This window comes from Falco peregrinus, chromosome 6 (genome assembly GCF_023634155.1).
Source record: "Falco peregrinus isolate bFalPer1 chromosome 6, bFalPer1.pri, whole genome shotgun sequence".
NCBI lineage: Eukaryota > Metazoa > Chordata > Aves > Falconiformes > Falconidae > Falco > Falco peregrinus.
Genome location: NC_073726.1, coordinates 26,796,932 through 26,821,500, shown reverse-complemented (window position 1 = coordinate 26,821,500; position 24,569 = coordinate 26,796,932). Strand labels below are relative to the sequence as shown.

The 24,569-nt window shown below is 37.5% G+C and overlaps 1 protein-coding gene across 4 annotated transcripts in view; it reads right to left on the bottom strand.

Annotated features, from left to right (window-relative positions):
- PCLO (piccolo presynaptic cytomatrix protein) overlaps nt 1-24,569 on the bottom strand; it is a 402,552-nt gene that overhangs the window by 214,698 nt on the left and 163,285 nt on the right. The gene's annotated exons all lie outside the window — the stretch shown is intronic.

Genomic DNA, 24,569 nt, shown 5'->3' with positions numbered 1-24,569 from the left:
AAAAGGACAAATGCTTATATCTGTGCAAAAGACCTTGTTGCCAGTTGCCTAGCTACTACATGAGAGGAGTTATCAGACTGTTTCCAGTGGGATTTGGGGTACAGTTTCTTTAGAATAGCAAAAGGAAATTCTAAACACAGAAAAGTAATGAACGACAAAAGCCCAGAATCTTCCAGATACTAGAAAAGATAATTAAGCTCTACTTCACTAGTGCAAAATAAGCTCCACTGGAATATTAAAATCTTTGTATGCTTTTTTAAAACTTCTTTTACTGTGACAATGAAAGGTCTTGGCAATGCAGTTGTTGTATTTCTCTGATTTAGAGAACTCAGTGACCTACTGAATATGAAGCACATGAAAAAAAGCAAAATTGTTTTATTAGTAATTATATAGATAATACTGAAGATAATATTAGGATGGCATGGATGACTGATCAGTTATATACCATTGAATATTTTAGAATCTCCAGTGGTATAAAACCAGTTGGACAGATGTGGTATTTAGTCAGAAGAAGGGGTATCTGGCAGAAGTGTGTGACCCCAGAAACATTTGTGTGTTTTATATTAACAAGTAAAACGGTAATAAATGAGCTAACACCAAAAGTGGAGACTCTTAACTCTAGCTCTGCTCCTGCCAACAAATGCCCAATGACAGGGGTATAAGCATCAGACTCCCTGCTCTCCTTTCGACTCTAACTTGCCTTTTTCAGTGTAAAGAGGGACCTTAACTTCAACAAATGCACTGGCAGGTTTTCCTACCAAGAATACTTAATGCTTGGTGATGCCACTGATGTATGTATGGATACAGAATTTATCACAGAGGGATAAGGGTTGGTCATGACAGGACCACAAATGGCTTTTCAAGATGGTGAGGCATCTCTCTATTCATCTCTAATGATGGAGCTTACACACTCAGGCTTCATATCCCATCCAGGATATTTCTGAGCCCATTGGTGCACAGTAGGTATGTCCAGGAAATTAAGATTTTTGGTATCTTTAAGAAATTTAAACATTTTAAGATTAGCTGGTTTAAAGCATTCATCGGAATTGTGTAAAATCTACCAAAACTCCCATTTATGAAGTCTATTTGCACACTTCAGATCCAAATCGCATTGTCTTTACAATGTTACTGGATTTTGATTGTTTTTAAAATAATTGAGTCTCTACTATGATGCTGCTCCTTTGGAAAAAAATAAAAAATAGCTGGTTAGGCTAATAAGTAAAAGATAAATTACAAGAACTGTAGATGAAATGACAATTGCATGTGAAACAAAATTTAGTAGGAAAAGCTCATTTGGACTAATTTTGCTGAAACAGAACTAAAGAGAAGCTATTTAATGCATAAAATAATTGTCTTTGTCTAGCAAATATTGTTTCAGGCACAAGAAATGCAAGAATGCATGCATTATCATTCAGGTCATCTAACAGTTGCCTTGCGTATTTATTATTCTACTTTTATAGAAAATGACCTAACTAGAGTTTCCTGGTAATTGACACAAATAAATATTTATTAAAAGTATTTGACAATATTGTCCCAATAAATGAAGTTTATTGACTGAATCAGCTGTCTCGAAATGCAATGAAGCCCCTAATAATTACTGTGCCCTTTGCCACTGAATGAGGTTCTCTATCAGAATATTAAACATAATTTAGGTTTAGTTTTTCTGTGCAAAAAAGGATTAAAACATAATCCTCCAGGGAAGATTACCCTTCTCCATAAGACAATGTGCTCCAACTACACATCATTTGTCTGGGAACTCCTAATTAAGAAATACGAATAAAAGGAACTTGTATTTTAATAAATGTGTAAAATCTAACAGGTTTTTTGCGAGTATTTCTGTTAGAGGGGTTTGTCTGGATTTTTTACTATGGTTTCCTTCCTTTTTATGGGCAGCAACATTTTTTTCCTAGAAAACAATATTGGAAGCTGTAAGTACACTGTGACCTGCCTTTTATAAACTTAAAATAGAATAAATACATCAGGAAGCAAATCTGGTGAACAGAAATACATGTTGTTAGTATTATCAGAATTCTGTAAGTGACTAAATGTACTAGATAACATTTAGCATACTTAGACTACAGACAAAAAGATACAGTTTCACAGTGTCCTTGATTCTTTTCTCATAAAAGTTGTAAAGACCACTATACAAAATTGACTAGATAATTATAATAGACCAATTTTGATGTTAAATTTATTGGAGGGCACAAAAGCTTTTAAACCCACTAAAAAGTGGGCAGGTTTTTCTTTCTTAAATCAGCCTGACAAATACTCATTTCACAATGCAAGCAGAAATAATACCATTATTATTTGTCTTAATATAGCTTCTGGCACCACAGGGTACGCCAATAAGGAAATACATTAATGTTATTAAGCTTCTCGGAACCGAGGCTTAACCATCCTTGGTCAAAGCCTTGCCAAGCTGCTGAAGAGGGTTTTAAACTAAAGTTGCCACGGGAGGGGAACCACAATCCATCCCACTCCTACCAGTTTGGTACTAATGCCATCAAGAGATGCCTAGAACCTGGAAAAAAATTGCAGGGCAGCGGGAGACCACCTGAAGAAACAAGGGAATTCCAGCAACGGCACCCAGTCAGTCAGCTTCATCGGGGCCCACCTCACATGCCTCTATGCAAACTCACGCAGTGGGGAACATAAACAAGAGGAGTTAGCGCGCACAGCTGTGGGGCTGTGATCTGCTTGGCATCAGGGAGAAGTGGTGGGATGACTTTTCTGGCTGGAGTGTTGAAATGGAAGGGTACAGGCTGTTCAGGAAGGCCAGGCAGGGGAGGTGAGGAGGGGGTGTCACCCTCTGTGTCGGTGACCACCTGGAGTGCACGGAGCTCTCCCTGGGGAGGGGTGAGGAGCCGTGAAGATGATCAGAGGGCTGGAGCACCTCTCCTATGAAGACAGGCTGAGAGTTGGGGTTGTTCAGCCTGGAGAGGAGAAGGCTCCATGGATACCGTAAAGCTTTTTCCAGTACCTAAAGGGGCCGACAAGAAGGCTGGAGAGAGACGTTTTACAAGGGCCTGTAGTGATAGGACAAAGGGGAATGGCTTTAACCTTAAAGAGGGCAGATTTAGATTAGGTATAAGGAAGAAATTATTTTCTGTGAGGGTGGTGAGACACTGGCAGAGGTTGCCCAGAGCAGCTGTGGGTGCCCCATCCCCTGGGGTGCTCAAGGCCAGGCTGGACGGGGCTTGGAGCAACCTGGTCTATTGGAATGTCCCTGCCTGTGGTGGTGGGGGTGGAACTAGATGATCTTTAAGGTCCCTTCCAACCCAACCCAATCTATGGTTTTATAATCTTCAGTTTCATAACAACATAATTAGGTGCATGGTTCAAGACATGCTATACAGGTATTCTTAAAGAACATGTAACTTCATACATCAAATGCACATGTTTTCACAGTACCATTTGTTCGTGACAGAATTGGGATTTATTTCCTTATATTTGTATCCAGTTTCTAGTGTCTCTATGTTTGTTTCTTTTCTATGCATCTACATTTGGCTCTTATTACTTCTCCTAGCTCTGCTGGTTAAGTAGATCCCATTTACTAATTCTTCAGCTGCACCCTACTCACTGCTCATACAGTTGCTCATTCTCAGATTCATCAAGCCACTTCCCTCATTTAAGTCCTTCAGAGACTCAGTTCTTTGAACTGCCTGTAATGACTTCAGCAACTTTAATAATAGTAGTAAGTATTTAAAAACAAGAACAGTTACCCAGCCACTGTTTCCTCTCAGCTTTGCTCACTGACCCTATTCAGTCTGTCTTTCTTGGATTAAGGTTCTTCAACTCAAGGACTGTGCTTTGAGTTGAGGACATAGTAGAATAAGTCTCTTAGAAAGGAAAACATTTACAATTAACATAAGCAATGGAAGGTGATGATGAGCAAACTGCATTAAATCTTGTCAAGAGATGGAAGTCCCAGCCTTGCCTCCTTGCCATACTGATGCAAGTGATGCTAGTGAAATAACCTGGAATTGTTCAGATACACAGTGATTTAATGAACACTGCTATTCTCCTCTTGGAGTTTTGTTGTATCTGTATCTTTTTACCACTTCATTTTTTAGCATCGCTATACACTTCTCCCGAGCTGTGTTTTAAATTCCAATCTAAGTTTTTATAATCATGTGGATATTTGATCACAAAAAAGCCAAGAAAAATCTTCTTATATCACCAACCCTCTAGCTCCTAATTCTCTGTCAGAACAGTTCTCTGTAAAATCAAATTTTGTACCATGAAGTCATATGCCTCAGCTTTAGACTTGTCTTTTCCTCAGTTAACCTCATGCCCTGAATGCAAGCTTTTCCCTAAGGCTATTTTTTCAGTTAGCCTGTCAACCCAAATTCATGAGGACTTGGGAAATGGACACCATCTTCTTTCAGCAGTCTTCACTTGATAAATCTTATAAGCTCTTTACAGAATTCTTCACACCCTTTGTTTCCAGAATTGGTAGTCAACGCTATTATTGACAACACTAGTGATACTAGTGTGCTATGGCACTTTCCCTGTGTTTTCAGCAGTCCTTAAAACCCCATATTGATGTCCAGAACAATGTAGCTGTTTCCCAATGTTCTCCTCATTCACTTTCATAATAAACAAATGCCAACAAGAAAAAGGCAGACAACATTCATTATGCATATCTGTTTTCCAGTTGTCATGCAAGAGCTCAGGCATTTTGGTTCCTTTGCTTTTGTATTCATATACCATAATATTAGATAATTTCAAGTAGAAAATAATAGATCAACTATTCCATCTCCCTGCCAGTCAAGGATTCTTTATTGAAGTATGTTGATAAGTTCATTACCCACTCTTGGCAAACACTGATTGGCAAACAAGAGGTGTTTTTTCTCACTCTAAGTAACTCAACTTACTTAATATATCTGTGAAGGCAAAACCAAACACTTCTTCCTAGAAAACATCTCTAAGTTACTTCAGAAGGCAAATACTTTAATTTCATTTAGATACCAACCAACTACTCCCTTTGTCATGGTTAGATGATATCTTTATCCCTTCCTAATTCTTCCTCCTCACTGCTCTCTGGAAAACAAAGTCATAAAACCAACACAGGAATGAAAAAAAGCATTAAGAAATAAATCTCTGAACAAATAATATACTTCTGATTTTGCTTTCTAGAATAATCACATTGCAAAGCAGAATCTTTATCAACAGCCCCATGCTAATTATAAAAAAACCCTGAATATATTTATGAAAAGAAAAGTATGCTTTTTCTCCCTGATTACCTCATAAACAAAACAGAGGAAAGGAGCAATGCATGCAGTCACTAAAATATTTTTTCTTACTACTCAAATTTGCCATCTTCTTTTTTACTAGGCATAGATTTGAGTATGTTTCTTAGAAAACACAAAAATATACACCTAAAAGTAAGATGTCTCTGGCATAAATACTTATATTAACCAGTTGTTATAAGACGCTAAGACAGTTTTGCCTTGGATATTTGTTTGTAATTTATTTGGTTTTTTGTTTTCACAAACTTGTACAGCATGTTTCCAAGATCTCATAGGAATAAGCCACTTAATGAAATAATTGAAAAAGTAACCAAATAGCCCACCCAGAGAATAAAAGCTATCTGGATGAGCATAGCATCTTGAAGATCAGAAAAAGCAGGGATGAGGAAAGAACTCCCAAAAACTGAGCTAAGACCAATTCTGCAAAGGAAATGTAATCAAGCAACAAATATTTGGTAACCTTGTAGACAAAAAGGTATCTACAGAGGAGTTAAGACTGCTTCAGATTAAAGTATAGTCCATGTAATATGTGCTTTGATCTCCAATTTTTATGATAGTGATATTGAACAGAAGCAAATGTCAACAGAAATGAGGACACAGAATATAAATCACCATACTGAACATGGAAATCCATCAACATGAACAGTATCCATTAAAGTGTATTGGCATAAGAAAGCCAAATTAAGCAGCTATGAGATACGCACAATCCACCCAAAGTGAGTGACACACAGCTTAACCACATTCAACTCACAGCCACTTCTATTTAATATGTAGAAATGTTCCTGGTAACTACGGCTCTGCTAGTCCAATTCAAATGTTTAGAAAGTTTTAGAAAACTATTTGAAAGAAAGTTGAATTGATCCTTGTGATGAAGAAAAGGGACTAAAATGCAACATGAGCTTACTGGGGGAAGACTGTGTCAGATAAGCCTTGTATTTTTTTCTTGAATAATGTAATTTATTCTAGAGGTAAAAATTAAACTATTACATGTTGAGCCTACTTGGATTCCAGCACAATAACGAAACCTGTGCCACCATGAAATGTTTAGTCAAATTTGCAGAGATGAGTCAATAAATTTCCAGGTATGAAAAACACATCTCTTATAGAGGGAAATTACCTTCCATTCTTTTTATGCTTTAGTTACTTTCCTACTGTTTTAGTTTATTTACAGTAGATATGAACACAGGTTTTGGAAGCCTTCACATCCTCCTGTCCCTGAGAGATCTATTGTAACATGAGGCCAGAGTCACTCTTCCCCTTGTGAGGTCCCTGTCCTGCTTGTTACAGAATGGCACGTTTTTGCAAACAGGAGAGAAGGAATACTGGAAACCCTTGGCCCAGGGGTTCAGATGTCTATGATGCAAGGCGTAGGTTGGTGCAGCAGAGCTGTAAGTCCTCAATTGAGTTTTACTGTGAAAAAAGGCTGTAAAGATGTGAGAAGGTGTTTGAGAGAAAGCCAGGTGCTATAAGAAAATAAGAATAATAATAATAAAAAAACCCAAACAAACAAAACCCAACAGAGTGTCATTGGGAGAAGAATTCAAGAAGAAAAATACTGACATGAAGAGATCTAAAACCAAAAGAAAAATACACAGAAGTGGATGACAGCAACTCAGCAACAGCGATGGTCAGTTGGTTTGTTCCAAGGAGCAGAAGCTGATGCTCCCCAACCTGAGTGACGATTGCCTGCCCAGCAAACGCTATACATGGGCCCCGCTGAAGTAGTGAGTATATTAACGGTTCTTCAGATGCATGTCTGCTATGTGTGTTCATCCACAAATAATTGCTCTGCACTCCTAAAGTGTACTCCTTGCTGAGTCCCTCTGCACAGAGTAGACATTGCCTAAACAAAACAATGCAGAGAGGGAAGGTTACATTCCCATATAGAATGGGAATGGTGGCCTGAGCATTCCCTTAGGATGTGTGAACTACAAATTCAGATTCCACACAGACTGAGAACTCAGATCTCCTACCTTTAGGGGAAATATTCAAATCGCTAGACTTACGTGTAAAAAAGTTACCACCACCATCACACAGAATAGTAGAGGGACATACATATTCAGACCATGACCAACAAATCAGGTTGTAGATCTGGCAGGAGAAAAATAAATAAATAAATAAATAAAAACCCCATACACTGTTCTTTATCCAAAGTGTTAGGGAGGATATAACTGCCTAAGCAGCCAGCTTGGCACAGACAGGGTCCACAGCTGAGCCTCTACAGTGTCCAGAGTTAGGAAGATATAAGAAGGTTTTCATAGATGCTGTGTGCCTGTGGAGGTCACAAGCAGTGTTCCAGGATTATTCTCCTGAATTGGTACGTATAAATTTTGTCTAAAATGTCACTTAGGATCTTAAACATATTTTTTGATTTTACCCCAAGTGGAGAAAGGATGTGCAAACAAATGCTTAGTCAGATGACTGGGTTTCGGAGAAGAGGTTAGAAAAATATGGCTAATTTAACCTAGGGAAATTAATCCCACAAGTATGACTTATATTGGAGGAAAGGTATACTGGCTGCAAACCAAATGGATATAAATTTTCCATGGTTAAATTTAGGTTTTAAACTAGAAGAACTTCCTTGTCATTACTGATTTGCAGTTTGGAGTATGACACAATAGGAGGGGTGGCACAGAGAAATGCAGCTGATTTCAATATATGATGTGATTGCCAACAAAATCAGTCAAGGATTCATGAAATCCTACCAGTTTTACCAACCGCATTCCTGCATTAGTACTCATGAGCAGAATGCATTGTATTATCAGCATTAAACAGATTCACAGCATTTAGCTGACTTTAAATGTCAAGCTATCTTTCAGCCACCAAAGAGAGATCACAGAAATCCATAAAAGCTGATTCAGCTAAATGCAAAATGTCAACATAAAACAAAACCAGCAAAATTTGCTGTAGAATAAAGACGTTTGTCAACAGGAGGAAGGATTACTCTTGTAGTCTGAGAATGCCTTTTTTTTGTTGTTTGAAGTTACAATGAAGATGAGACTGTTACCTGAAAAATGCAAAAAGATGAGTAGCTTTTATCTTTCTCAAATAAAGGCTTTCAGTATGTGATTGAGGAAGACCAAGTTATCTCAGCATCTCAGGTTATTGTCATTAATTGATAAGCTTGCTTTTAAGCCATCACAACTGTGAAATCAAATAAGTTATTTTCAACTGTTTTCCTTGCAGACTTGTATACGTACTCAGTTACCGCTGCTCATGTGACATGTTGGGATATTTATTAAAAGTCACAAAACCCGACATAACTAAAAATGGATTTTATATATTTATCTCTGTTGCCACTGGGAAGCCAATACAGCAAAAACAAGTGAAAGGCTCCTACCTATTTTTCCTGCTTGCATCAGTAGAAATATTTGCTATATGCTTCCTGGCTACTGCTGTGCATTATCTATCGAAAACAATGATTGCTATCCAGGTTTATGCTGCTCAATTATTGTAGATACACAAAAGTCTCAAAAAACTTTGGTCAGTGTGTTGGAAGATACAACTAATATCAAAACAAGAATAGAATCCAGCTTACTTCTCTTTATGTCAATTTTGAAGTGCTACAGAAACCTAGAAGAAAAGAAAACAAAAAGCCAAAAAAAAAACCCCACTTAACCTCTGCCTGTTTAAGGGTATTGCCTCTGACAGTGCTGGTATTTGTTCCGAACTGCGATACCTTAGCATATAGTCTACATGAGTTGCCATTTCTGCATGCTGCTCTAAAGCACTTTCATGTTTTTACTTGGCATCTAACGGGCAGCAACAAAAGTAAAATCTATTTTATTCTATGGCTGCAGTCCACAACCTTCTGTCTTAATATTATGGGAATTCCAATCATAACTGAAGGAAATAAAGCAGTTCTAAGAAAAGAAATCTTAAATTTCTCTAAGGCTGTTTTAGCTTGCCATCTTCACAATAAAACATTTTGGAGTAAAACTGTCATTAAATCCTTTAAAAATTACCTCCTGATCTTTTTTTGCCTTCAGTTGCTTCCAGCATCTTCCAGCATCTCAGTAATGGCAATATATTTCATGGTTTTAGAGTGAGAAACATTCCAGAATATTAGAAGACATTTACAAATCACATAAATTCAAGTTTATTGGAATACTGTATAACTGTTTACTGCGGTCTAACTGCACACTTATGCTTTAGGCTGTTAAATCTTATTTGTAGCTTAGCATTGTTCAAAACTGGGGTCGGCACTACCTAAGCATGTGAGAATGCAGCATTCCCACTAAACTGTGGATGTGTATTGTGCAGACATTTATAATTGTGGTTGTTAACTTCTACCTTCAGTGGACATAAACAGTAACATTTAGAAGGCAGTTAATGTTATCTATTACAGGACATTAGACAGGAAGACTGGCACTTTTAAAGTGCCTGTGTCCACTGAACACAGGGTGGGAGTGTAGCTGATTAGACCAGTTACTCATGTCTACAGTTGACAGTGAATATCACCTTGATTTTCGAGCTGGAAGAAACTGCAACAAATAAAAAAAAAAATACGGGAGAACACATATGGCAATGAGGTAGCATTGACTAGTACACTAGGTGCATAGTTACCCCCTCAAAATCTGCTCTGAAGCCTCTGTCTTGAATGCAGTGACTATGTGCAACCACTGTTTGGGTCTTCCCCTCCTTTGTGTTTTTTCTTCTTGTTAATGTCTTCCATTCAAGTTTGTGCTCACTCACTAACAGAAGCTTTCAGAGACTCTGAATTTTTGAATGAACACATCTGGATGCTGGAGTGAAAACAACAATGTAAGTTGCTCAAAAAGGTGCCAAACATCTCACCTGTTTTTCTGAAGTGTTGGTAGATCCCAAGAAATTCTTCTCTACCTTGTTACTGTCTGTCACACAAAGCCTGATGACCTCCACAGGTCCCTTTCAACTGCAACCATTATGTGATTCTGTGAATGTGCTAAAAACTAATACTCTTGGCAGGAGAAACTGTATCATTTTATTCAGTCAAAAGGTTTCAAAATCTAAATTCAAAAATAAAAAGGTCTATTTTATAGAGTGGTAGAGCAATCAGCAAGTTATTCCCCTAAGATTTTGCTTTGGCTCCAGAAAAAAAATGAAAGCCCTCGTGGAACTTTGTCAGCTGGTTTGCTGTCATTAAAAATCTCTTTCCCTCACACCAAGCATTAAAGGAAGAGAGTTGTAAATACTGCTGCAGATCACCAGAAAAGTACAGAGGAATTGGTGCTTCTCCCATGTGTCAGGAATTATTTGCTTCTTAATTTTAATAAGGTTGGGACTTCTGAATATTCCACTCAATTATGAACAGATGAAACACAAAATATGACAACACAAGGATGACCTACTTCCTCAAATGAATGTGTATGGCCTTACCTTACTTCAAGATACATCCCAATAACTTCAGAAAAAGCTCAGATTTTCTATCTTTTTTAGCAACTGTTCTGCTGTCTGGGAATTTTTATTTTAGTAATTACATTTGATAGATAATGGGATTTTTCTGTGTATAGTGGCTGTGTATACTTTCCATTAGTTATTTTGCTGAAGACCCTTAGAGGCTTAGAATCATGCTGTCAATGCATAAAAATGTATCACTAGTGTAGACATCATCATAGATGCAAAACAAGCAAAGCTATCAAAAAAATAACTGTTTTTTATTGTGGATGGGGAACATCACTACACTTGGTTTTACTCTACATCTACCTGCACTGTCATGTGTTTGTTGGGTTTTTTTCATGCACTATTATAACAAGATGACGAACAGTCCTCGTTTGTATTGGCATATAGAGGTAGGAGTGCTGTTGCCCAAAACAAAGGAATGAGTCTTCCTCCTCAGTCTTACACAGAAAATTCCCGTCAAGCACTTTGCTGCCTCTGGTGACCACTTCTTTTGTTACCATGGCAAAATCAACGCAAATGAAGGAAAAAAAACCCAAAAGTGGATATGTGCATCATCCAAATGCCAAAGAAGTCAATGGCAGATCCTCAAGGACTTCAGTGGAATTGGGATGATTAAGATCTGTGTACACTTCCGAGAAATTCTGGATTATAATGGAAATCCATAAACATTATCTTAAATGGAATAAATATTTCTTTTTTTGTTTGTTTTTTAGGTTTGTTTTTTGGGTTTGGTTGGGGTTTTTTTGTTGTTTTTTTTTTTTTTTTTAAACTGTAAGGAAAGATTTGGAAACTGTAACTCCTTTGGACAATTATATATCATACTTGCAGTATCTGTCATGAAAATACTGAATGATCTCCAGGTGCTACCACAATGTAATTTTGTGTAACCTCTGCTTCACACAGAATGATACCCTGTAAGCCTATGGGTTGAATGTTTTAACTAGTGATTCTATAAAACTGAATTTAGGAGAACCTGTTAACAGGCAATGTTTTATTAAGAGAGTGTTAAAACAGTCTGTCCTATAATAAATACCCTCTTGATTTTCCATCTCTACCAAAGAGTCATTAAAATATGTATCCTACTGTTGGTTTCTTTAGTTCAAATGGAGAGTATCTACTTCATGTACATGCTTTATGTTTTCACCTTTACATACAAGTTTTCCAGAGTCTATACTATGGCTTTGTTTTAGAATACATACTGCCATCCATTTATTTTTGTATTTCCAATATGAACATCTAAAGAGTTAAGACACATGGAGTGGCATCTAGGTTTGGGTCTTGGGTTTTCCGCTAAAGTGTAATATTCCAAGTTTTTTTTCAGATTACTTCCACAATTAACTGCTGTCCTCTAGTCAAGGAAATAACCCACCCCTATCACACCAAGGCAGTGTACCCTTCTTTCACTGTGACAAACTCCATAAAACATAAGAGGAGCCACAGGGGAAACATATCTATCCTTACACCACAGTTTCCTTCTCTGGCAGGAAACTATGCATGCTCAGTTGTGCAAACTATATTGGTAGGCACAGGTATTCATGATATTGCCTTAAAAGATAATACAAATTTTAAAAACCAAGAAGCCAATCAAACAAAGATCAACTAGATTTCTTTTTCTTTTTTTCTTTTTGTTTTTTAAGTTCTTAAGATATTTTTGAATATTGACTTTTACAACAAAATATGCATGAAAATCAGATGTGGAGAGTGTCAATACCATCTTTATGTTAAGCAGCCTTCCAATCCAAAGTCCATTCCAGCATGTTTTCAATATTATTTTGGTATCTCACTTCACTCAAAATGACACTGGAGATTCAGTATTTACTTCCAGGATAAGAAGTTAATAATTATAAACATACTTCAGAATATAACTGACAATCATAGTCAGATAACAATTGTTGCAATGACATTCTCTTTCACAGCTTCTTTTAAGGAGATTCCCAATTAGATGACCAAAACAATTTCAACTTACTTGTATCCATGAGACATGAAGGTGCCATTGTGCATTAATTAGTATCAGTACATGACCTCTATTTACATTATTCTTAACTTGTTTGATGGCATTATTGTAGTTATTCCACTTAGATCATATATACCGAAGTTGTGTTAGTGTCTGAAGCAATAATTTTATAGTATAACAGTGTTTAATAACTGGCTAGTTGCAAACTCTGAGTTTTAAAAATAATGTTAATTATCGTAATCCTTCTTGGCTATATGTAGATGTTGAGTAGCCCTATTATGCTTCTTTGTACCCTTTATTACAACAGTCTCAAGGAATAACTGCATTCTGCGCTTTCTCGTAGCTGAATCATTATTCCCCACACAACTGGTCAGCAGAGAGCATGAGTATTCCCATCCCATCACTGCTATTATTTGTTCTGAACTGACAAAATGTCTAGTGTCAGGGATGGCATTAAAACAACAAACAATTCCATCCCCTGAAGAGTTTGCGGTCTGTTCAGTCCTGTGTTCAATGCTGACCTTTTATGGAGAGTAGAGAAAATGTTTTTTGTTCAAAAACTGGGGCTTAGCTGTGGAACTAGATGAGGCGAATTCTGTACTGAAAAGGACAACCTATTCTTTATGTTTCAGAGTGTCTAGCACTCCATGGATCTTTATCAGATCTCAGACTATATATTTGATGATAGACTACAAATGCAACCTTTTTTATCTGAACCTTAATGGATCATATTAATAAACAGCTCAACCACTCTCTGTAATATCTTTTTTTTAATTTATTTTGGCCATTCCACATGGAAATACAGAGAACTGATGTACATCATTATTCTGAAAAGTCCCTTTGCATTTTCTTTGATCTCGCAAACCAGATAATCCTAAAACTAACATATGTGTTTCACTTCAACAATGGGCTTTGCAAAAACAAAAATCTCTTCAAAGACAGCTTGAAATGTGTCTGTCTTTTGCCTGTATTTTGTCTGTTACTGCATGCATAGTCCTTTTTATGAAGAGGGATCTGTATGCTATTTCACATAAGTGGAAGTGGCTGATCAACACTCCAAGTGAAATGCTATGGAGGACGATGGGAATACTTAAAGAACAAAAGGGTTATTTTTTACGCTTATTTCTATCCAGTCTCATCTCACCTAAATTCTAATACTTAACCGAGGAGCTGGAAGTTTTGACCCTGGCTACTCAAACTCACTTACTGTGGGCATCACCTCCGGATATGAACACCACTGGTGGGCTGACTACTGCATCTATTCCTGATCAGGGTGAGAGCCTGCAGCAAACTATGCTCCAGACAAACCTCACTTCCAAGAAGAAATCTGTGAGATGTGCTGAGAGCCCACACTGAAGTCCAAAGATAAACGTTTCTTAAAATGATAGCCTGAAGCAAGGTCCTAAATCTGTTATCTGATACCTAAATAAATGGTGTGATATTTGAAAGCTCTAAATACCTGAAGACACTTCCACTTCCCATTTTTCAGTTCATCCCTTCTGTTTGAATCTTACCTTAATCAGAACCACACTGCGCATATCTGTTCCATCACTTATGTTTATTTTACTTGACTTTACCATTTGAGTTTATTAGCATTTAGTAATGATTTATGTATAATGTTTGCTCTCTGTGTTATGTGACAGATATATGAACCCTTTAGATGCCTGAAAATGAAGGGGAAAGGCAAAGAAACAAGCAAACAGAAAGACTGGGGAGTAATTCATACTGGAGGAAACAGACTATACTCAAGGAAGAGAGCACAGGTCCAGCAGAAAGTGAAGGAAAATCACTTACCTGGCTTTGGAAAATTACATAAATCATTAACTACAAATACATTAAGGAGGTTGCATATGACCATTTCCTGATATACTGGCAGCTGTCATGGCAGTAAAGAGATAATAAAAGAAACCAAGGAAACAGATATTACACCTGTGCAGTATGACCACGACTTTGGGTGGCACAATACGAGCTGAGAGGCACACACACCTTCCAGCAACTTCTTGAGCTCTTCCCAATGGACGTCTCCTCTAAAGACCCAACAGGAGGAGGTGAAAACCGTACTGACCTCCCTCCTTTAAGATCATGACACAGGCAGTGTGAAGAGCTGGCAGAGCACAGGGATAGTCACAGCTTCCATCTCCTACAAATTCACCGGCTGTTTTTGCAACAGAGGGCTACGAATAACACTTTATCATTAGGTGTGGCCACTGCCACTGATAAGAGGCAAATTCCCAAGCTTCCAGGCAATGCAATCCAAAGTCCAGGGAAAGGCAAAGAGAAAGATGAGATGCAAGTGCAAAAGGGGAAACCCAACCTTTTTTTAGTGCCGTGGCTTCTAGCTCCTTTGAGATTTATGCTGATTATGTCTCAAGAAGACTGTGGTAGGCATATTTTAACTCATCGTAATCTTTTCTGTATGCCCTGCTCGTTGATTTTACCTTGCACTTTCCTGCCTACAGTTTTGCCCTTGTACAGCCACACAGTATGAGCTACTGGAAAGGTTGTCTGAAAAAAACAATATGCCATTAGTCAGCAAGATAATCCTGTCAAACATGGTAACTCAAAAAAGGGAAGCATGCTGTGTACTTCCATAATCTGGCAAATATGTAAATAAAGAATTTAAAAAAAAAAAAAAAACAACCCACAACATTTTTCTTGGAAAACTTCAGACCAATATTCATTAAAATTTCTTCTCAATATTTCTCACAGAAACATGCTTGCAATCTGTTTAAAAGCACAACATACTGTGATGGTACAGTATGACTTAAAGCAGATGTTTTCTTAGCATTTAATGTGCAAATAAATAAAGCAATCAAACATAATAAGCTTGAGTTTACTTTCAAGAGACACCATAAGTACAATTATGCAAAGAAAATACCAAAAAATCTAAACCCGTGTAAGTCTGCCCAAAACAAATGTACTTCTAACTCTCAATGTAGACATTAAATACAAGAGGAAAAGACAGGGTTTAAATGCTAGTAAAAAAACAAAACAAACCAACAAAAAACCAAACCAAACCAAACCAAAACACAAAACCCAAAAACCAAACCAACAAAAAACTAACCAACCAAAAAAAAAACCCCAAAACCAAAACAAGTCAAACAAAAAACCCCAAACCAACAAAAACCCCAAGCAAAGAAACAAACAAAAACAAAACAAAACAAACAAAACAAAACAAAAACAAAACAAGCCAAATGCAGTGAAATAAGGGGCCCTAATTTTTCTGTTTTGTTAGTGTTAGAAATCACTGGTGGCTCCTTGGACCCCAACACAGTGAGTTGAGCAATGGTAGGAGTACTGTTTCCCCCTGGACTTGCAATGCCTGCTGACCGACACATGCATTATGCTGTCACCTCATGCTGAAGTTTTGTAGTCACAGTAAAACCTCAAATTATATCATCCATGGAGTCCAACAGTGCACTCATAAAATGGAGCTTTTTAAAATATTAACCTTATTTGTATTTTATGATGAAATATTTGTTTCTGTAAGACTGAATAAGTTTTAATCAAATTTCCAAAAATTTCTAAACAACAGTACTAAATGTTTCAGATCTCCTGGAATACTACCTTAATTACTTGAAGATTATTTATTTTAATTGTAAAATTCAGTTTTTCACGTCTTAAAATACACATGATTCTACTCTAATGAATATGAAGTGGGAAAAAACATCTAACAGATAACAAAAAATAAAGTGCCCCTGAAATGATTGCCTTGCAGTCCTTAGCTGCTCTTTCACTACTTTTTACTATCACCAGAAGAATAAAGAATCTTCTCAAAACAACTATGTTAGCTCAGCTTTAATACTATATTACACAATTACTTAGGTAGTTAAGATGATTCAGAATTTCTCCTTGATGAGAAGACAGAGGATCCCTCCTCAAATCTTCAGCCAACTGCTCTAAGTTATTAAATTTTCCATGGAAAGGTCAAATTGATAAACTTACACTCGTACATGTATGAGTGATACACAGATGGATGTTCACATGCAGACACATGGATGCAGGATGTTGCAGGAAGCCAAACAATTTCACTCAATATATTTATAGATTCCTATGGCCAGAATAGGCTGTTATTCTCAACAGATTTGATCCTTTAATGCTAAAACCCATCTAGATTCACCAAGAGGTTTCTATTCTCATCCTTTCAGCACTTCTCTTGGGAAGATATGCAGATTTCCAGGGGAGAAACTTCTCCATCCCCAAAGTTAATTGTTCCAATAATTACTCTATACAAAATTTTTTTACATGTAGACTCCTAGATGACATAAAAAAATACAGAAATGTCAGTGAAAATATGACTCTCTAATTATTTTGTCTTCCTAAAGTATCACATTAAAAGTTTAAAAAGTTAAACCGTAAAGGAAGTATTGCCAAACCAAAACTGATGCAATACAAACTCAGCACTTTCCTACAACTCAAAACTGGACTATACATTTACTTTATACTTATGCAGTCGCTTTTGTCAACAAATATCACAGTTATTTTGTCAGGAAAATAGCTTCCACTTTAAACTAGACAAAACTCTACAATGCTAAAAAATAGAATAAATACGGCTGTACTTATTTTGAAATCACACAATTTCCATTTGTATTTTAAATCACATTCATTGATTTTGTACCTTATGTCAGATTTAATAAACCTTATTCTCGTGGTTAATGCCACATTTTCATATCATTCTTAAAATGTCAGCAGAAACTGCACAGAAGCTCAGCTTTTATCTTAAAAGCACGGCCTGTCTTCAATCATGCTTTTAAAAAGGCATTTGATGCTAAAATGTCCTTGGTAAAACTTTTTTTTTTGTATTGCAAATTGTAGAAAACTTGTAGCATATTTTAAAATAATTTTAATAGAAAATGTTACTGAGTTCTAAGTTTAACTGCTCTATTGACAAGAACCCATCTCTCCTTTTGGAAGTAAACAATTTTCTTACTTTAGTTTACACCCAAAATATTAATATCTGTTGCAAAAGTGGTGAAAAAAAAATAATTCTCCAAACATTGGACTGAATTCTATCTTTTTATCCCTTATTAAAAAACAATAAACAACACATACACCAAGTAAGTAAATGATGAACATTATAAAATAAAATATATAATATAAAATGCAATATTATAATTTGCTTAAAATGTTATATAATATAATAATAAACATTCTATAATGTAAAAATTACAATTAATTTGAATTTTTACATTTTCAGTTTGTTTCTTTACAATTCCCTATGTGGCCCACAATCAGCCATCTATCAAATGTGTTGCTGTTTTTTGGAACAGACTGGTCTTATTTTCTCATTGATAGTAAATTTTCAAGCCTTAATTCATCTTGAATTATTTGCTCAACCCTTGAAACACTCTTTTAAAGAACCTGTTTACCTCATAAATAACATAACACGATGCAATCTTCCAGGATGAGTGATACTAAATGTCAGCCTCTAATTAATGTAATTGTAGGTTCCCTAATAAGTCAAGAACAAACATCTGGAGATAAAAATGACAGAGCAGTCAATAGCTCTCAGTTGTTGAATGAAAAATCGAAAGTAAAACTATAAAAAAATCCCACCAAACCCAAAATATCTTCCTTCATAAGTTTGGTATTACTCCTTTCCTTCTCCCTCCTCTCTTTCTAGCTGGGGGTGGTGGGGGGTGGGGTGAAACAGAATAGAAGCTGAACAAGAGGAGTCAGCTAGGTTTGACATGTCATAAACAAACATACAAAATGCTTCTTTTTTTTCTGCAAAAGGGTTGTTAATGAAAAAAATGTGTTCATTTCTGTACTGTAGACTATGACAGCCCAAATTCAGCCAACGGAATTCAGGTGGTTAAACGAAACTGAGGGTCTTACCCAGACAGCACCTCTATTGTTCTACGGAAAAATCATGAGCAAAAATTTTTCCTGCATTTTTATGGTAATTTTATTCTTCAGAGACAGACTCACAGTTTTCTCTGCTATTTATAACTTCTCCACTCTCTTCAGGATATTCATATAGTAAGTGGTCTAAACATAATGAAGGTCTAAACATAATGAAATAACAACTTTTTACAAAAAAAAAAAAAAAAAAAAAAAAGTGAAACAGACTCCTTATTTTTCTAACATTACCACAATTTCCAGAGGGGAAAAAAATCCTTGTTGGTAAAAAAAGCATAAATAATTGTTTAGTTCTTGGCTTTGTGGCATGTGAACAACTTGGATAGTTTATTTGCACTTAATTTACAATTTATAAAACCAAGATTTATATTTTTATGTTTGGTCTGTTGTGGGGTTTTTTTTTAAAGAAAGTTCCCTTTGGAATAGAAACTTACACATATATTTCTATGCAACTATAAAGGTTAAATTAGGAGTTCTCATTTACATTCTAAATTTCTTTTTAAAAATAATTGTATATGTGTGTATATATATATATAATGTTAGTCAACTTGAAAAAAATAATCAAACCTTTTTGGTAAAATTGGCACCTGTCTCATTAAACAAAAGATCAATTATGCTATACATTGGTTGCAATTTTAAATAACCACAGACAGCAAGAGACTCTGTAAACATATGTTACAGAGAGCTGCAGACATAAACTCATGAAGACTGTATTACAGAAATCATAACTCCAGATGTATGGCACAGAGAATTCCCATCTAATTCTAAAACATAACAGAAATTATCATACCTCTATTATAGACTATGTAATCCATTGCCAAGCCTTTGACACTAGAATAATATGCAGTGTGCTTGTAAAATGAACCATTTATGGAGCTCTCTTCAAAAAAACAACTCTAGGCAATGAAGTGGAAATTTCACATCTGTCTTCAAGGGCAGAACTGGAAGCAGTTTCCAGGGTGCAGAAGTGAATTTTTGTACATCAAAGCAATTACAATTATGTCCTCCAATAATCTGCATTTAATATAAATCAAGTAATTCAGAACTGATCTTTTTTATTTAAAGATGGCACTTGGATACAATCATTCTAATTATTCTGCAAAGACAACTAAGCAGATTTTTAAGAAAAAACTTGAATTTTTACTGCTGTGTTTTCATATTCTTTGCAGTTTAAATTATACTTTCATCTGTTAAAAAAATAAATTAGTGCAAATAATTATTTCAATTGACTATTGATTCCATCGTCATGTTTGGTAAATTCAACCATAACCCAGAAAGACTAGCTAGATTCATAAAATTCACCATTCATGAGTTTTTTTAGGAGATTGATGGTTGAACATATTAGCGTTGGTTCAACATCTACCTGTGTAACCAATCTGACAGATTCATTTTATCACAGTATTTATCATTGTTTCTTTAAATCTCCCTGATTATGCTACATTGGCATTTAGAAAAAAACCCCAGTACTTTTCCATCATAGTTAAAAAAAGTATATTACAACTATAATGTATTATAATAAAAATGTAGATAGCTCAGGAATTACTAGTTCTTTTCAGTTCTCTCTTACTAACGGAGTATTTCCCCAATAAATCTTCACTAGCATTGCATCTTACAAAACTAATTTCCTGATATTTTTCATTAAGTATGCCTTATAATATTACCAATATATTCCTTAGAAATAACTTATAAGAAAAGTATTGCTATCAATAATTATTAATTAAATTCATTGATTATTTGATCATGCCAGTAGGAAAACAAAGCCATACCTGCAACAATATTGAGTATTTTAGGAGAAAAAATTACCTATGTAATAGCAGAACAAAGTGTGCTGAACAGAAGAAGCCAGAGAAGAACTAAGTCTGGTTTTGTCTGGTTTTACGTAAAACAGTTCACCAAACTAAATCTACAAATCCCATAAACAGATTTAACAAGGACATACACAAATAGAAGTAGGAAACAGTATAAGACTTAAACAAAAATCTGGGTGGGGAGGAGGGGAACAACAACCCAAACCCTCAATAATTACAGAAGCTGGGGAAAAGATGCTATAGCACATCACAAGGCTTACCAGAATGAATGCTCACGGACATCAACGAAAACAACTGGGAAATTCAAATGCTGGAGCACAAAACACAGCAAAAACCCCAGGCCACTGGAAAGCTCCAAGTTCACAGAACCATAGAATCACAGACTGGTTTGGGTTGGAAGGGACCTTAAAGATCATCTAGTTCCAGCCCCCTGCCATGGGCAGGGACACCTCCCACCAGCCCAGGTTGCTCCAAGCCCCGTCCAACCTGGCCTTGAGCACCCCCAGGGATGGGGCACCCACAGCTGCTCTGGGCAGCCTCTGCCAGCACCTCACCGTCCTCACAGGGAAGAATTTCTTCCTTATATCTAATCTAAATCTACCCTCTTTCAGATTAAAGCCATTCCCCCTTGTCCTGTCACTATATGCCCTTGTAAAATGTCCTTCTCCAGCTTTTCTGTTGGTCTCTAGGTACTGGAAGGTGCGCTAAGGCCTCTCCAGAGACTTTTCTTCGCTAGGCTCTTGAGCTTCTTGTTGACCAGCACCTCCCCAGTCCTTCTCCTCAGAGCTGCTCTAATCCATTCCATGCCCAGACTGTTTTTGTGCTTGGCATTGAACCGACTCAGGTGCAGAACCTTGCACTTGGACAGGCAATGCTGAACTTCTACTAGTTCTACTAGAACCCAACTAATATTGAGGTTAGCATGGGCCCACCTCTAAGCCTGTCAAGGTCGCTCTCAATGGCATCCCTTCAATTCAGCGTGTCGACCACACCACACAGCTTGGTGTCAGTGGCAGACTTGCTGAGGGTGCAATCAGTCCCACTGTCTGTCACCAAAAAAGCTGCTAAACAGCACCGGTCCCAGTACGGACCCCTGAGGAATGCCACTCATCACTGGTCTCCACTTGGACATTCAGTTGTTGAATGTAAGTCTTTTGAGTGTGACCACCTAGCCAATTCCTTATCCACCGAGAGGTCCACCCATCACATCCACGACCATCCAGGTCAGAGGCAAGGGTGTCATGTGGGACAGTGTCAAATGATCTGCACAAGTCCAAGTAGATGGCATCAGTCTCTCTTCCCTCATCCACCAATGCTGTAACATCAGGCCACCAACTTTGTCAGGCACAAGTTGGCCTTAGTGAAGCCACTTTGGGTGTCATCAATCACCTCCTTATTTTCCACATGCCTCAGCATAGTTTCCAGGAGGATCTGCTCTGTGATCTTGCCAGACGCAGAGGTGAGACTGGCCTGTAGTTCCCTGTGGGGTTTTTTTTCCCCCTTTTTAAAAATGGGGGTCATGTTTCCCCTTTCTCAGTCCGTGAGAACTTCACCAGACTGCCATGAATTCTCAAATATGATAGACAGTGGCTTAGCCACTTCATCTGCCAGATCCCTCAGGACATGCAGGTGCATCTCATTAGTTCCATGGACAAACACACTTTCTGGTTTCTTAGATGGCCTCAAACCTGATTTTCCCCTACAGTGGGCAGTTCGCCATTCTCCCAGTCCCTGCCTTTGCCTTCTGCATCTTGAGCACTATGGTTGGACCACTGGCCAGTGAAGACTGAGGCAAAAAAGTCATTGAGTACCTCAGCCTTCTCCATGTTCCAGGTAACCAGGTCTCCTGCTTTCTTCTGGAGAGGGCCCACATTTTCCCCAGTCTTCCTTTTATCACTGAGGTACCTAAAGAATTTTATCTTTTTACCCTTGACATCCCTGGTGAGATTTAATTCTGTCAGGGCTTTAGCTTTCCTAACCTGGTCCCTGGCTGCTCAGACAGTTTCTCTGCATTCCTCCCAGGCTACCTCTCCTTCCTTCCACTCCCTGTAGGCTTCCTTTCTGTGTCTGAGTTTGTCCACGTTCTCCTTGCTCATCCAGGCTGGCCTCCTGGCATTTGTGCCTGACTCCTTTATTGCGACTCATTGTTCCTGAGCATGGAGGAGGTGATCCTTGAAGATTAACCAGCTTTCTCATGAGCCTCTTCACTCCAGGGCTCTCTCCTGTGATACTCTCCCAAGCAGATCCCTGAAGAGGCCAAAGTCTGCTCTACTGAAGTCCATGACAGTGAGCTTGCTGTGCGCTGCCCTAAGGATCTTCAGCTCCACCATTTTGTGGTCACTGCAACCAAGGCTGCCCTTAAGCTTCATATTCCTCACCAGCTTGGCGGTGAGAAGGCAGCCCAGCATAGTGCCTCCCCTCCTTGGCTCCTCTATCACGTGGAGAGGGAGTGATCATCAGTGCATTTCCAGAACCTTCTGGATTGCTTATGCCCTGCTGTGTCTCTCCTCCCACAGATACTGGGGTGGCTGAAGTCCCCCATAAGGACCAGGGCTTGTGAACATGAGGTTACTCCTATCTGCTTATAAAGGACTTCATCCACCCGGTCTTCCTGGTGGGGTGTTCTGTAGCAGACCCCCACTATAATGTCACCTGTCCCTGTCCTTGCCTCTGCCCTCCCTTTGATCCTGAGCTAAAAGCTCTTGTGCACCTCCTCACCCCTCCCCAGGGAGAGCTCCGTGCACTCCAGGTGGTCACCGACACAGAAGGTGACACCCCCTCCTCACCTCCCCTGCCTGGCCTTCCTGAACAGCCTGTACCCTTCCATTTCAACACTCCAGCCAGAAAAGTCATCCCACCACTTCTCCCTGATGCCAAGCAGATCACAGCCCCACAGCTGTGCACGCTAACTCCTCTTGTTTATGTTCCCCACTACGTGAGTTTGCATAGAGGCATGTGAGGTGGGCCCCGATGAAGCTGACTGACTGGGTGCCGTTGCTGGAATTCAAGAAAGGACAGTCTTTACACTTACACTATCAATAAAGATCCTTCACAGAAAAATATTAATTTAAAAAAGGGGGAAAAGAGTGCTGCTCTCTCTGCTAAGCCTTCACGCTTTGTGAATTTGTCTTACATAACAGCACTAAGTATGGTAACAATACTTTAAGAGAAAGACATATCTGTATGATGGGCAAATCTGATTTTAAAGATACCTCTTTAAAACCTGATGAACCCTCTAGGAAGTTGTATGTTTGCTAGTTGGATTTGAAAAACATGTCATTGTGAATCTGTTGTAAAAGCTTATCATCTGCCAAAGCACAGGGTTGAAAACTGATGTCCAAATATAATTTTTAAGAGCTTCTTCTTAATAGGAATCAGTTTTAATCAGTATGTCAGAAAATGAATCCATTTTGTCAAAAGGACTATGAGAATCATCTATGCTTGATAGAGCTTTTTTTGTGACCAATTAGGAATTGAACTCACAGAGTTTCCAGAATTATTGGAGATACAAAAATACGTCCTACCCGGTCTGAATATAAAGATTACAAGGAAATAAAAGACTCAAATGAAGCTCTAGAAATTATTAAAAGTCATATTGAATACGATGCAGTACTTCACAGTCAGGCTACTTTTCTTAAATGCCACTTAACAACGTGAATGCAGTTTATATTTGCAGCCCAAAACCACCCACAACCCTTCTCAAGCCAACCCAGATTGATTCTACTTGGTTTAAACTCTCCACATTTAGCTGGAAACTGTCATCACTTTATATTATCTTTGAAATGGTGAAAGGCATGAAATATTTCTAAAATTTCTTCTTGTGAAAAACACTGCATGACCAGATTACATTTTCAGAAAGTGTGCAGCATATTTCTAACTAGACACTGAGACAACTAAGTGAACAAAAAAAATCACTGTAAAATGGAGCAGACCAAGGGAACTTGGAAAATGTCATTTGAGGGCAACAGTGAGATTGCATTTTAGGAAGCTCAGAGAACCAGTACATTTTTTATGCTATCTTCTGTTCTCATTAAAGTTTGACAATTTTCACCAGAACAAATTAACTTTGTGATATTTTCTGTTCTCATTACAATCTATGTGACAAGAAAGTATTATAAATTTGCCATTTTCTATCCTTTTTACAATTATTATTACAAGAACAAATTACACCAGCATTCATGGCTGAGAGTTTATCACCCTGTGCACAGGTCCACTAGATAGATAGATAAGCATTATCTCACTTCAATCTCACATTTACCTGTTGAGAGTTAAAAGTGTCGTCAGTAAAATCGAGACCTTTGCAAATTTATG